Genomic DNA, 16180 nt, shown 5'->3' on the forward strand with positions numbered 1-16180 from the left:
GGCAAAAGAATCAGAGATGGAGTTATTCACAATTATACGCGCCTTGGGATTCTTATGTCTATCCCTCTAATAAATTTATCCCCAAAACCGTATTTCCGTAAACATGCAGAAAGGAAAGGCCACTCGAGAGAGCCGAACGCCTTGGCCGTGTCTAACGATGCTAATGCCCAATTATTATCTAACTCTAGGGAACTATATTGAATCACCGATTGGACCCGCCTGATATTGATGGAAGTGCTTTTTCAAGGCATAAAGCCGGTTTGGTCTGGGTGTATAAGGTCTAGTATGATCGTATTCAGCCTAGTAGCTAAAATTTTGGTGAAGATTTTATAATCTACATTCACCAGTGATATGGGGCGATACGATCCACATTCCAAGGGGTCCTTCCTGTCCTTCTTAAGTACAATAATATTTGCATCGTAAAATGTTTCGGGCATGAGTTCTCCCTCCCATACACTCTGAAATACCTTCAGCAAAAGTGGTGCCAGGTGACCTCGATATTTCTTATATAACTCAACGGGAAATCCGTCGGGTCTAGGGGCCTTCCCAGTGGCCATATCCGTGATAGCATGCTCCACCTCCTCCAAAGTAAACTCAGCCTCCATAAAGGCTTGCTGGGCTGGACTCAGCGAGGGGAACGTTATGTCCGATAAGTAGTCTAAACATTCAGGGACACCAAGATCACTACTAGACCTATATAATGATTTATAGTAATCATAAAAACACCGGAGAATCCCCTCAGTAGAAGATACCAATGTACCATCAGGTGCCCGGATTTGTAGTATTGTAATAGAGGTATTATGTTGACGTACTAAAAAGGCTAGAAGTGTACTGGCCTGATTCCCCAATTCGAAGTAGGATTGACGGGTAAAGAATAATTTGCGTTTTGATTTAGTGTCTATATGTTGAGTATATAACCTCTGGGAAGTAAGCCATTCCGCCCTGTTACCACTAGTTTGATTAGCCACATAGGCGGCCTCCGAGTCTCTCAGCCGCCACTCCATCTCTTCATCCTCCCCCGCCGTTATCCTTTTGATATAAGAAATCGTGGAGGATAGACATCCCCTTAGGTATGCTTTTAAAGTATCCCAAAACAAACCAAGATTTGGAGGGTCTGGATGAGTAGAGATAAAGCAGTTTAGCTAATCAACCGTTCTATCACTAGAGTCTATTAATTTCAACCAGAAGGGATTCAATTTCCAGGGTATATTATTATTTAATTGACCGTATTTGAGTTTAAGAATAACTGGGCTATGATCTGATATCCCCCTATTGCCATGTTCAACACTATCCACCCACAATGCCAGACCGCTAGATCCAAATATGTAGTCTATACCAGATAGAGACGGCCTAGTTGATGAATGGCAAGTGTATTCCTTTATCTCGGGGTGACGTGTTCTCCACAAGTCCAGCCATCCACTACCATCCATAAACAGTGCCAGTTGTGAGGGGGACTGGGGAGAAGGCCCCCCAGATATCACGTCGTCTAGTCTCAATCTATCCATGGAATTATCCATGACTAAATTAAAATCTCCCATACAAATAACACTAGCATCAGGATAATTTAGGGAGAAACCCATTGCCATGCGAAGAACCGATATATTGGCCTGGTATGGAATGCGTGAAGGGACCACTGCACCCAGGGCTTTTGTGTACATTTAACTGTGTCTCTGGTCAGATGTTTTTCTACAAGAGCTACCACATGGGGGTGATAACGTTTAATCTGCGAAAATACCTTGATTTTCTTTCAGGGAGTCTTAATACCCCGTATGTTCCACGTCATGCATATAATCTCAGACCCCATATCCACACTTAGGAAAAGGAAAAATATACACCATAACCTGAACAGGGATCACGGACATCCCGCAGAGCACAAAATTACCAATGGCGACTAACAAACATATCAAACAATCAAAACTGGTGTAAAAACCCATACAAAACAAAACTTGAACAGTGGAGGAGTATAATCCCACACTCCTACAGTCAAATAGAAAAGGGGATACCCTCACTGAAACCAGCGTCCGGTATTGTTGATAAGCTCAGCACCTATACGGAGAGCTCCAATTTGAGTTGCCATTGAACAAGTAGAACAATTCAGGAGTCCGGCACACTAAACACCTTGTATGACCGCAACCATTCAGTTGCCTCCGCCGGATCTGAAAAGAACAAGGAAGAGCCTTCATGGACAATACGGAGCCGAGCTGGATAACGCATGGAGTAGATAATGTTTTTATCTCTGAGCTGCTTCTTAACTTCCATAAACCGAACCCGCTGTTTTTGGAGCTCCATGGAGAAGTCAGAGAAAATTGAAATTGTAGCATTATTGAACTTGATAGGGCCCTTCTGTCGTGCCAAGCGAAGGATCGCATCCCTGTCTCTGCAATTGAGGAGACGCGCCAAAAAAGGCCGGGGCGGAGTTCTGGGGGGAAGAGGTCTCTTTGGAACCCTATGGGCCCTCTCCACAGAAAATGTTGAGGAGAATCCATCTCCCAGGGAGGTTTTAAGCCAGTCCTCCAGAAATTGCTCAGGTTGCTGACCCTCCGATCGCTCCGGTAGGCCGATAATTCGAATGTTATTGCGGCGCAGTCTGTTTTCAAGGTCATCTGCTTTTTGTTTCCAGGCATTCATAGAGCCGGCAGCCTTTGACAACTTAGCTTCCATAGGGGTAATGGTGTCCTCTATATGAGACACTCTTGTTTCAACTTCCGAGATACGCCCTCTCATAGCTTGCATATCATGGCGCAAACGACCCACTTCCGTATGTACGTCCTCTATCTTTTCAGTAAGAGAAGATCTAGTGAGGGATATGGCCTGCATTAATTGCTCAGACGCTTGTTTAAGAGTCAGTTCGTCTTGTTCTCCCTCCTCATTACTGTCAGAGAGACGATTTTTCCATTGGTTCTGCGTAGGATTATTTCTGAGAGTGCATACATTATCAGAGGCATCCTCTCTGGCATATTTCCTTAATTTATCAGCAGCCCCAGCACCTTTGGAATGCTGCATGGTGATCCGCAGAAGGACCCCACAAAAGGATCACCCTTGTAGTTATGGCTAGTCTATTCCACAGCAACAGTCCCGGCAGAGTTAAATACCAAAGCAGATCCCAGAAAGGTTACTGGCCAGGCAAAAAGGTTGTCAGGGGTTTATGAAGCAGCAGCTGAGGATTCGCCCAGGCACTGCGCCTTGAAGCAGCCTCACAGCCCTCACAGGTAGAGCAGCAGGGAGGGGGTTAATCCCTCCAGAGTTATGGCGCCAGCAGGGGTTTATCTGATAAGGGGGATGCAGGGCCCAATCTTCCAGGGCACACATCGCACTGCCCCCTTACTGTTTCAGGTTACCAGCTCACTTCTTGAGCTGCACCGCAGGTATACTGTGAAGCGCCGCTCTCCTTACTGCTGGAGTGCGCACTGCGATAATGTCCGCTGCCTCCCTGGGCACCGCCGACCGCTCCAGACCCCGCACATGTAATCCGGCGTTCCTCAGCGCTCCCTCGCTGCAGCGCAGGCATCCGCTGTCTCAGGGGAAAAAACACCTGGCTGGTGCTGCGTCCTGCCCGCCGGAGCGCGTGCTCAAAGATGGCCGCCGCAGCCCAGGGATTCTGCCGCCCTTCCAGGCCGCCTCCGCGTCCGCCGTCCCAGGGCACCAAAACCGCCGATCAAAGAGACCACCGGGCTCCTGAGGTCCCGAGGGTACCATTCCAGCTGGCACAATCGGTGATTTAGGCGTTTTTTATGGCAGCATGTGGATCAGGATGGCTGGAGCTCCACGAGGTGCGTCCTCTCTCTAGAGTTGCATAGCCACGCCCCCTTTTTTATTTTTATTGCCCAGATGTAGTACTTTGCATTTTTCCTTGTTAAGAACCATTTTGTTAGTTGCAGCCCACTGCTCCAGTTTATTTATATCTTTTTGAATCCTCTCTCTCTTCTCTAGTATTAGCTACTAGATGGCGGCCCGATTCTAACGTATCGGGTATTCTAGAATATGTAGGTAGTATATAGCACAGGCTACGTACTATATTGCACAGTGACGTAGTATATAACACAACCGACGTAGTATATAACATAGCTACGTAGTATATAACAGAGCTACGTAGTATGTAACACAACGTATGTAGTATATAGCAGAGTTACCTAGTATATAACAGCCACGTAGTGTATTGCACAGGTATGTAGTATATTGGTCAGCCACGTAGTATATTGCACAGGCACGTAGTATATTGCACAGGCACGTAGTATATTGCACAGCCACGTAGTATATAACACAGTCACATAGTGTATTGCACAGCTATGTAGTATATTGGTCAGTGACATAGTATATAGCAGAGCCATGTAGTATATAACATAGCCATGTAGTATATTGTAGAGGCACGTAGTATATTGCATAGCTACGCAGTATATTGCACAGTCGACGTAGTATATAACAGAACCGACACAGCCACATAGTATATTGCACAGCTACGTAGTATATAACACAGAGCACGTAGTATATTGCACAGCCACGTAGTATATTGGACAGCCACGTAGTATATTGTACAGTCACATAGTATATAGCACAGACATGTAGTATATAACACAGCCCAAACAGTCTGTAACACAGCCCACGTAGTATATAGCAATGTGGCCACTATATGCGTGGTTAAAAAGACTTGAAATAAAAAATAAACATATACTCACCTTCTGAAGGCCCCTTGAAGTTGCGCCTGTGTACGCTGCATGCGGCAGCTTCTGGTCCCAGGGTTGGTATGAGCACACGACCTGTGATGACGTCGCGGTCACATGACCGTGACGTCATGGCAGGACCTTCTCGCATAGCATCCTTGGCACCGGAACCTGCCGCTTGCACTGCCGAGGACAGCACGTGACGTCGGAAGGTGAGAATAACCTTTTTTTATTATTATTTGTAACATTAGATCTTTTTACTATTCATGCTGCATAGGCAGCATCAATAGTAAAAAGTTGGTCACACAGGGTTAATAGCTGCGTTAACGGAGTGCGTTACACCGCGGCATAATGCGGTCCGTTAACGCTGCCATTAACCCTGTGTGAGGGCTGACTGGAGGGGATTATGGAGCGGGCACTGACTGCGGGGAGGAAGGAGTGGCCATTTTGCCGCCGGACTGGCTGTTTTGCCGCGACCAATCAATGACTTGGATTTCCATGACAGACAGAGGCCGCGACCAATGAATATCCGTGACAGACAGACAGAAATAAGGACAGACGGAAGTGACCCTTAGACAATTATATAGTAGATCCCTCCTAGCTTTGTGTCATCAGCAAATTTAATTAGTGTAGCCTCATTTCCTTCATCTAAATCATTGATAAAGATGTTGAACAATACAGGGCCCAGGACAGAACCCTGTGGTACCCCACTTGAGACATTCTTCCAACTGGATGTGCAGCCATTTATCACCACTCTTTGGGTCCGATCACTAAGCCAGTTATGAATCCACCTAACAGTTGCCTTGTCCATTCCATTTTTTCAATAAGGATGGTGTGGGCTACTTTGTCAAATGCTTTGCTGAAGTCAAGATATACTATATCTACAGCAGTTCCCTGATCCACCCAGTCAGTGATTCTTTCATAGAAGGAAATTAAGTTAGTCTGACATGACTTATTAGTTACAAACCCATGCTGACTCGGCTTATTAGTTACAAACCCATGCTGACTCGGCTTATTAGTTACAAACCCATGCTGACTCTGGTTAATCACTTCATTCTTATCCAGGTACTTACAGTGCCTTGTGAAAGTATTCTACCCCCTGGAACTTTTAAACCTTTTCCCACATATCATGCTTCAAACAGAGATACCAAATGTAAATTTTTGGTGAAGAATCAACAAGTGGTACATAATTGTGAAGTTGAACGAAAAAACGGGGCGTGCAATATTATTCGGCCCTTTTATTTTCAGTGCAGCAAACTCACTCCAGAAGTGCATTGTGGATCTCTGAATGATCCAATGTTGTCCTAAATGTCTAATGATGATAAATATAATCCACCTGTGTGTAATCAAGTCTCTGTATAAATGCACCTGCTCTGTGATAGTTTCTGGGTTCTGTTTGAAGCACAGAGAGCACCATGAACACCAAGTAACAAAACAGGCAGGTCCGTGATACTGTTGTGGAGAAGTTTAAAGCCGGATTTGGATATAGAATGATTTTCACTGTACATACATGTTGTTTAATAATTTGTTCAAAGATCTTTCCTGGTATGGAAGTCAGACTCACCGGCCTATAGTTCCCCGGGTCCACCTTCTTCCCCTTTTTGAAGATAGGAAAGACATTTGCTTTTCTCCAGTCTTCTGGGACTTCTCCTGTTCTCCAAGAGTTTGTCAAAGATTATGGAGAGTGGTTCAAAAATTTCTTCTGCTATCTCTTTCAGTTCTCTGGGGTGCAATTCATCTGGACTTGGAGGCTTGAATTCATTTATGCTAGCTAAGTGTTTCCTCACTATCTTTCTGTTTATAGATATTGTAATAATTATAGGGGATAACTCAGGAGACTCTTTGCATGGAACAAGACAACTACAGGACACAGTTTTATAAGTGGTAAAGTCTATATTATCACACGGTGATTCAAATAGGTGCAGAGAGAAACTCAAGTCCACAACACTTGGTGCAAATAATAAACGCAGCTTAGCAGTCTATAGGAAACTTCAGAGGAAAATGCAATCAAGCAGAAAGTCTATGAAGCACAGTTATTCTTGAGGATACTTGACACGAATAAATCCTTGTCTTAGTCCAGGCACAGATAGATATGCTTATTAGGCAGTTGAAATAATATCTTAGCTCAACCAGGGAGGCCTGGTTAATAGTCTCAGGTTATTGCAAAGCAGAAACAGCTTACATGTCCAGCAAATGCAGATGGAAGTAAACACGAACAGCAGATGAAGGAGGATTACTGGAAACTTGTGTATGCAGCAGGAACTCAGAGCTGAGTAGCAGGATCACCACACAGGTTCACAGGAGCAGGTGTATAGCCAGGGAGTAATCAGAGGTCAGGAGCTGGATGCAAGGCAGAATACTCTAGCACAGACTGAAGGCTGGGGTGGAGTTTTATAGCAGGAAGACACAGTGCACATGAGACCAAAGACGCCATCTTGGAAAAGGGCAGTAATGCACAAAAGGTAAAAAATGTTCAGAGTCCTGACAGATATCCTGGAATCTTCTACTCCTTTAATAGGACAGTGAAGATCAGTTGATGTTACATTTCCTTTCTGAGAGAAAACAGATGCAAAATAGGAATTTAAAAGTTCAGCCTTCTCTACATCCTTTCTTACCATTTCATCATTTTCATCCTGTAAAAATCCTATATCATCTTTTACTTTTCTTTTACTTTTGACATCCCCAAAATCCTTTTTTACTGCTTTTGATGTCTCTTGCAAGCCTTAATTCATTGTCAGCTTTAGATAATCTGATTCGTGCCCTGCAGGTTCTGCAGACAGCATTATATTCTTCTTTAGATATGCCTCCCTCTTTACATTACATTTCTTTCTTTTTAGCATGTGTTTAAGTTCTGTGTTCATACATCCTGGTTTCCTTAAATGCTTTGTATTCTTCCCTCTTTTTGGAATTGTTAACGATTGTGCTTTGAGAATCTCATATTCAAGATTTCCCAACCTTCCTGATAAAGGAAAGAAATATATCTTGGTACCGTGTTAGCCAGTAGATAGAAAAATATTTAGAATTGAGAGTCCTCAGTGGTTGATACCTTTTAATGGCTAACTGAAAAGATGGTAACAAATTGCAAGCTTTCGAGACTACATACGTCTCTTCATCAGGCATCAGTCTATACCAGTGATTTTCAACCTTTTTTGAGCCGCGGCACACTTTTTATACTTAAAAAATCCCGAGGCACACCACCAACCAAAATGGCACAAAATGGTGCGTCCAGGTTTGAGATGAAAGTCTGCAGTCATTCTATGTGACTGCAGGCTTCTGAATTCTCACAGCGCAAGCACTGCACACTTTCAGGATTCTCCCTTGCCGGTGGCCAGAGTGGACGGTCATGACAGCACAAGTATGTGATTTGGATACTTCTGGTCACATTCTAACTAGACGTGTCCGGCCTCAGTCAATTCATTTTCATTGAATGAGGCCACACATGTCTAGTCAGCACGTGACCGCATGTATGTAAATCACCAACATCAGAGAATTATGATAGCAGTGTGCACTGTGAGAATTCAGAAGTCTGCAGTCACATAGTATGACTGCAGACTCATCACAACCTTGGACATCCCCTTTAATGTTCCTAACAAATAAAAATGAGAATTAGTATCACAAAAAAAACACATTTACATCCAGGTACCTGATAGATGACGTTGTTTGTGGAGTCGCCTCTTTCTTTTCATCTTCACCTTGTCCAGATGCCATGATGACTCTTCTCATCCACCGGCAGACTTCCATCTTCTCCTGTCTTCTGCAGCACATCCCGACACAACACCCTTAAAGATAGCAGTGTTATTATAATGCTCCGGAATAACAATATCTGCCCTAGGCTGAGCCTCTGAGTAAATAATTGCCCCTCACTTTATTCCCAGCACATAATATGACCCTCACTGTCCCTCTTATGGTACATGCCATCCACACTACCCTCTCTCTCTTTTCCATACTTCACACTGCCTTCTCATACGGTGTCCCTCATAGAGAGCCCAGTCTCTCTACTGTGCCCCTTCATTACACTCCTCCTACTTGGCATACTGTCTCCTCCTGGCTGTTACCCTCACACTACTCAGTATCTATTATGTGTCCACTCACACTTTCATCCCCCCATACTGTCTGCACACATTTCTAATAGCCTCCTCCTGTACATCCCCCCCCTGCTAACATACCCCTTTGCTCTCTCCATATTTCCTCCTCACACATTCCCCCCTCACACATTCCCCCGACTCCCCATACTGTCCTCACACATCCCATCACCGTTGCTCCCAGTACTGTCAGCACACATTTTTCCCCTCGCTACTGAGTCCACCCCCATCTCCCCACTCACCCCCACAGAATATATCCACTGCCCTTCCGATAGAATAAATCCATCCCCTTCCACAGAATAAATGCACCCTGCCCCACACATGCTAAATAAATTCCAGCCCCCCCCCACGTACACACTGAATAAATCCCCCACACACACTGAATAAATCCCCCCACACACTGAATAAATCCCCCCACACACTGAATAAATCCCCCCCCCACACTGAATAAATCCCCCCACACTTAATAAATCCCCCCACACACTTAATAAATCCCCCCACATACTCCCCATAAACCCACCCCACGCTGAATCTTCGGTGTCTTCAGCTCCACAGCACAGGAGCACTTACCACCAAGTCTCTTCTTTCTCCTGCGCGCCGGATAGTGACGTCAGCAGCGTGATCACATGACTTGATCACGCTGCTGGCGTCGCTCTGACCCGGCAGTCAGAGCCTCAATTGTACTCGCAGCTGGTAGATGTCTGCGAGTACAATTGATCTCCGGGAGCCGGTGCGCTGCAGCTTCTCTGTGCCGGCTGTCAGCTTGACAGTCGGCACAGAGAACAGCTGACTCCCGTTCCCCGCGGCACACCCGACCATGTGTCGCGGCACACTAGTGTGCCGCGGCACACTGGTTGAAAAACACTGGTCTATACTATGTTGTGCATAAATATGTGATTCTTCAGAATTTCTTTTAGTCTTTGCCTGATGAAGAGACGTATGTAGTCTCGAAAGCTTGCAATTTGTTACCATCTTTTCAGTTAGCCATTAAAAGGTATCAACCACTGAGGACTCTCAATTCTAAATATTTTTCCAACCTTCCTGGACATTCTTGTCCTTAAGGATATCCAGCCATTGGATCCTCCCGATTCTCTATCTCCCTCCGATTCTCTTTTCTAATGACCTGAGGGCCACCCTTCAAGAAGAGTGGGGATGCCATGCTTCAGCAGACAATAACTCAACTTGTGAACAGCATGATACATTGTCAAGCTGTAAGTGATTCTCAAGGCCACATGACAAATTATTGAGAAATCGACATTTTATGGGGGGTATACCCACCACTGTTGTTGGCTTTTGGTTCAATAAATTGACATGAAGAAATCACCATTGCATTCTTCTACTTAGGCAGGTGTCCCACTTGCAACTGCAATGCAAGAAACTTGCGCGAGTCTCTCAACTCAATACCTGGCACTGCCGCCGGCGGTTCGGACTGGAGTGTTCAGCTGCATTGAAATACATGCAGCCGCACACTCCAGTCCCGAGTGCCGGCGGCAATGCCAGGTATTGAGGCGAGTTTCTTGCATTGCAGTTGCAAATAGGACACCGGTCTTAAGCTAGCTGTTGAACCCTGTTCTATGCTCAGGTTGCATATGTTAAAGGGAACCTGTCACCAGAAATAACGCTGTTAACCTGCAGATATGTGATTACACTGCATGCTAACAGCATTGTTATGCTGCTGAATGCTACAGGGAGAAACCTTATTCATGCCAGCATTCGGTTCCAGTCATATGGGGGTGTTGGGAAGCACATGGTCAGACACTGCTCTGAGTATACCGAGTGTCCGCTGTAACCGCGTCCTCGGCCCTGACTAGAAGAACTCTCCAGCGCTCTGTTTCCATCCATTTTTGGATGCTTCTTGAAGTGCTGTATGTTTGGGGGCATTGTCCTGCTGGATGACCCATGACCTAGGACACAAACAAAGCTTTCTGAAACTGGGCACTGTCATGCTCTTGTGTTCAATCCCTTGAGCATGTGTTCTGTGGTCGGCTTCTCTTTCTGTTGAGCCACTGAAGTCACACCTTTTTTCTAGGTGTTTGGGTTCTGCTATTCTGGCTGCATTCTGACTAGCTTAACACCAGTATTTTACTTTGTCTGCCTATCACCTTTTGGATGCAACTTTACGTTCTATTTCCCAGCTGTCGTTTCCTGCTTGTGATTATTTGAATGTTCTGACATTCCATAGATTTTTGGAGCCAGTCTGTAATATTCCAGCTAGGGTCTTTTGCTTTACTGTTTCTTTTGCTATACTTTGCATCTCTCTTCCATTTATCTTTAGGAAGTAGACAGTATATTTTCTAACAGTACTTGCTATAGTCTTTTGTATTTCGTTATTTACTTTACTCACTCGCGGATCTTTCCTTTGTTCAGGACACTTCTCCTCTTATAGGTAATTCACACTCTGCAGTGTCCTCTGGTTATTTAGGAGGAATGTGAAGCAACTCTACGACCTTTTAGGTAGTTAGGTCCGAGATGCTATCTCTTAAGGTACCTTCACACTAAGCGTCTTTGCAGCGAGAACGACGACGATCCGTGACGTTGCAGCGTCCTGGATAGCGATCTCGTTGTGTTTGACACGCAGCAGCGATCTGGATCCCGCTGTGATATCGCTGGTCGGAGCTAGAAGTCCAGAACTTTATTTCGTCGCTGATCACCCGCTGTCCATCGCTGGATCGGCGTGTGTGACGCCGATCCAGCGATGTGTTCACTTGTAACCAGGGTAAATATCGGGATACTAACCACAGGGCCGCGCTTAGTAACCCGATATTTACCCTGGTTACCATTGTAAAAGTAAAAAAAAAAACAGTACATACTCACATTCTGATGTCTGTCACGTCCCCCGGCGTCCACAGGGTTACACGCTGCTGCTCAGAGCTTCCTGCACTGACTGTGTCAGCGCCGGCCGTAAAGCAGAGCACACCGGTGACGTCACCGCTGTGCTCTGCTTTACTGCCGGCGCTGACACATTCAGTGCAGGAAGCTCTGAGCAGCAGCGCATAACCCTGTGGACGCCGGGGGACGTGACAGACATCAGAATGTGAGTATGTAGTGTTTTTTTTTTTTTACTTTTACAATGGTAACCAGGGTAAATATCGGGTTACTAAGCGCGGCCCTGCACTTAGTAACCCGATGTTTACCCTGGTTACCCGGGTGCTGCAGGGGGACTTCGGCATCGTTGAAGACAGTTTCAACGATGCCGTAGTCGTTCCCCTGATCGTTGGTCACTGGAGAGAGCTGTCTGTGTGACAGCTCCCCAGCGACCACACAACGACTTACCAACGATCACGGCCAGGTCGTATCGCTGGTCGTGATCGTTGGTAAGTCGTTTAGTGTAACGGTACCTTTAGTCTGTAGTTAGTGTGTCACGATTGACCCCTGTTCTGCAAGAAGAAATAAACAGAGGTTAACAGGATCCAAAAGTATCCATATTTACAGGGGGAGTCCTCTAACATCCATACAGTACCTCTTTACTTGGATTCATTCAGGAACGTAACTGACTCATCCCCAAGGTTATATCTCCCAACAAGTTTCTCTCGGCTTGATCATCAGGGGAGAGGCCATTCAATACAAAGCGGGGAAAGGATGTGCGATATCCTTTTATAATGTGTGATGGATATCGCACATCCTTTCCCCGCTTTGTACTGAATGGCCTCTCCCTTGATGATCAAGTAAAGGGGTACTGTATGGATGTTACAGGCCTCCCCCTGTAAATATGGATACTTTTGGATCCTGTTAACCTCTTCAGTGAAGTAAGGAACAACGTTGGGTGAGATTGTTCCTTTATTTTATTAGTTATCATATACCTAGGCAATAAGCGTATAAGTGATTGATTGCCCTTCTGTCACTTTCCTGTCCGAATATAGTCAACAAGACAATCGACTGTGCCTAATGGTAATACTGGTAGGGTGCATTTGCTGAGGTTTTTCCTACCACGCTTTATTATTTGCAGCAATCTGCATGGGTGTCTGCTAGTACAGAGGTGTCAAACTGCATTCCTCGAGGGCCGCCAACAGGTCATGTTTTCAGGATTTCCTTGTATTGCACAGGTGATAATTTAATCACCTGCACAGAATGATTCCAGCACCTTGTGGAATGCTAAGAAAATCCTGAAAACATGACCTGTTGGCGGCCCTTGAGGAATGCAGTTTGACACCTCTGTGCTAGTATGTGATTGTGTGGTGCTATTTATTATTTGTTGTTTATACAGTATATGTTGGTGGAGTCATGAGCCCCAGGATTTTATTATTAAAAATTAAAGGTTACATTTTAAACAATCCAACAACTTTACTTTGCTGTTTAAACATTTTGGATTGATTGGTAAATTTTCTAGTTTTGCTTTTGCGCGACAGTACAGAGACCTTTCTAATGATCTTTTTTCTCGTAGACCTGAGACGGGGACAAGGGGGCATCCTCTACGTCTGGAGGAACGAAGGTTTAAGCATAATAACAGATGCGGATTCTTTGCTGTAAGAGCAGTGAGACTATGGAACTCTCTACCATATGATGTTGTAATGAGTGATTCATTACTTAAATTTAAGAGGGGACTGGATACCTTTCTTGAAAAGTATAATGTTACAGGTTATATATATTTGATTCTTTGATAGGGCGTTGATCCAGGGAACTAGTCTGATTGCCGTATGTGGAGTCGGGAAGGAACTTTTTTTCCCCAATGTGGAGCTTACTGTTTGCCACATGGGTTTTTTTGCCTTCCTCTGAATCAACATGTTAGGGCAAGTTAGGTTAGGATATGGGTTAAACTAGATGGACTTTGTTACATACTTTTTCATTTATTTTTGCTATTTTTGCATTCTCAATATAATAATCTGAATTTTGTATATTTTAGATATACTCCACATAGCACTATTATTCATGCAGGTCTTGGGCTGAGGGCTGAGGGGGATCTCTGTTGTTCTATTCTCCCTCATTCATTTTATTGCTTTAATCATGTATGAGTACATTGTGTATCTCAATAAAATTTGTTCTTTTTTCTCTTCGCCAAGACAGCACCCACATGATAGAGAGGGATCTGCCCATAGGAACAGGAAACGTACAGTTGGTTTCCTGTTCCTTTGGTAACCAAAGGACCTGCGGAGAAAAGAAGAATACCTGGACCAATGCAATGCCGCCTGTGCAGTGTCCGTTGAGAATGGCAGGGGCTGCGGTTCCAGAAGCAGCGTCGGGAGAGCCCTGTCCATCAGTCTTCCCCCTCGTCTGGCTCATATCAGGGAGGACCAGCCGCCGAGTTCCCCGGACGGCAGAAGTACGGTCGCGGATAGCGTGAGGCCAGGGTCCGGGTAAAGCACCACTGATGCTAGTCCTCAAGGATGGGGCGCCCATATGGGGGACAGCCTGGCCCAGAGACAATGGAGGACATGCAGCACTCATCAAACTTACTGTATATACTCGAGTATAAGCCGGAATTTTCAGCCCAAAAAAATGGGCTGAAAGTGCCCCTCTCGGCTTATACTCGAGTCATGGAAGGCGGGGGGTCGGCGGGTGAGGGGCAGCGACACCTGTCAAATACTCACCGACTCCCGGCGCTCCTGACGCGGTCCCTGCATGTCCCACGGTCTTCGGGCACGGCAGCTTCTTCCCCTGTTCAGCGGTCACTGGTACCGCTCATTAAAGTTATGAATATGGACTCCACTCCCATAGGGGTGGAGCCGCATATTCATTACTGTAATCAGCGGTGCCACGTGACCGCTCACTACAGGGAGAAGCTGCCGCTCCCGGAGACGTGGGACATGCAGGGACCGCGTCACGAGCGCCGGGAGTAGGTGAGTATTTCATATTCACCATTCCTTGTTCCACCACTGCCCCGCCTTCCGCGTCCTCTGCTGTGACTGTTCAGGTCAGAAGGCGCGATGACTTATTAGTGTGCGCGCCCTCTGCCTGAACAGTCAGTGCGGAGAGACGGGACGCTGACGAGCAGTGACGAGAGGTGAGAATGTCTTTTTTTTTTTTTTTTTTTTTAGTGCAGCAGCAGCATTACATGTGGCACAATGCTATATGGAGCGTCTATGGGGCCATAAAGAACTGCATGGAGCATTATATGGGGCATCTATGGGGCCATAAAGAACTGAATGGAGCATTATATGGGGCTCCTGATTCAATATGGATATTCAAAAACACTTAACCTACTGACGTCTCAATTAATTTTACTTTTATTGGTATCTATTTTTATTTTTGACATTTACCGGTAGCTCCTGCATTTTCCACCCTAGGCTTATACTCGAGTCAGTAAGTTTTCCCAGTTTTTTGTTGCAAAATTAGGGGGGTCGGCTTGTACTCGGGTCGGCTTATAGCATTATATGTGGCATCTATGGGGCCATAACTGCATGGAGCATTATATGGGGCATCTATGGGGCCATAACTGCATGGAGCATTATATGGGGCATCTATGGGGCCATAACTGCATGGAGCATTATATGGAGCATCTATGGGGCCATAACTGCATGGAGCATTATATGGAGCATCTATGGGGACATAACTGCATGGAGCATTATATGGAGCATCTATGGGGCCATAACTGCATGGAGCATTATATGGAGCATCTATGGGGACATAACTGCATGGAGCATTATATGGGGCCATAAAGAACTGCATGGAGCATTATATGGGGCATCTATGGGGCCATAAAGAACTGCATGGAGCATTATATGGGGCATCTATGGGTCCATAACTGCATGGAGCATTATATGGGGCATCTATGGGGCCATAAAGAACTGCATGGAGCATTATATGGAGCATCTATGGGGCCATAACTGCATGGAGCATTATATGGAGTATCTATGGGGCCATAAAGAACTGCATGGAGCATTATATGGGGCATCTATGGGGCCATAACTGCATGGAGCATTATATGGAGCATCTATGGGGACATAACTGCATGGAGCATTATATGGGGCATTTGTGGGGCCATAAAGAACTGCATGGAGCATTATATGGGGCATCTATGGGACCATAACTGCATGGAGCATTATATGGGGCATCTATGGGACCATAACTGCATGGAGCATTATATGGGGCATCTATGGGGCCATAACTGCATGGAGCATTATATGGGGCATCTATGGAGCCATAACTGCATGGAGCATTATATGGGGCATCTATGGGGCCATAAAGAACTGCATGGAGCATTATATGGAGCATCTATGGGGCCATAACTGCATGGAGCATTATATGGAGCATCTATGGGGACATAACTGCATGGAGCATTATATGGGGCCATAAAGAACTGCATGGAGCATTACATGGGGCATCTATGGGGCCATAAAGAACTGAATGGAGCATTATATGGGGCATCTTAGGGGGCCATAAAGAACTGCATGGAGCATTATATGGGGCATATTTGTATATGGAGCATCTTATGGGGCATTATATGGGGCCTATTTTGTATGGAGCATCTTATGGGGCCATAATGAACAGTATGGAGCATAATAT

General features: G+C 45.4%; 1 protein-coding gene across 9 annotated transcripts in view; it reads left to right on the forward strand.

Moving 5' to 3' along the window:
• LOC143767165 (uncharacterized) overlaps positions 1-16180 on the forward strand; it is a 127814-nt gene that overhangs the window by 24446 nt on the left and 87188 nt on the right. For 5 of the 9 annotated variants that reach the window (XM_077255233.1, XM_077255240.1, XM_077255236.1 and 2 more), the window contains one exon: positions 13122-13203. The exons of the other annotated variants lie outside the window; for them this stretch is intronic. The gene's annotated coding sequence lies outside the window, so the exon portion shown is untranslated. The remainder of the gene's footprint in view (positions 1-13121; positions 13204-16180) is intronic. 9 annotated transcript variants of the gene reach the window in all.

The sequence above is a fragment of the Ranitomeya variabilis genome, chromosome 4 (genome assembly GCF_051348905.1).
Source record: "Ranitomeya variabilis isolate aRanVar5 chromosome 4, aRanVar5.hap1, whole genome shotgun sequence".
NCBI classification, from domain to species: Eukaryota; Metazoa; Chordata; class Amphibia; order Anura; family Dendrobatidae; genus Ranitomeya; species Ranitomeya variabilis.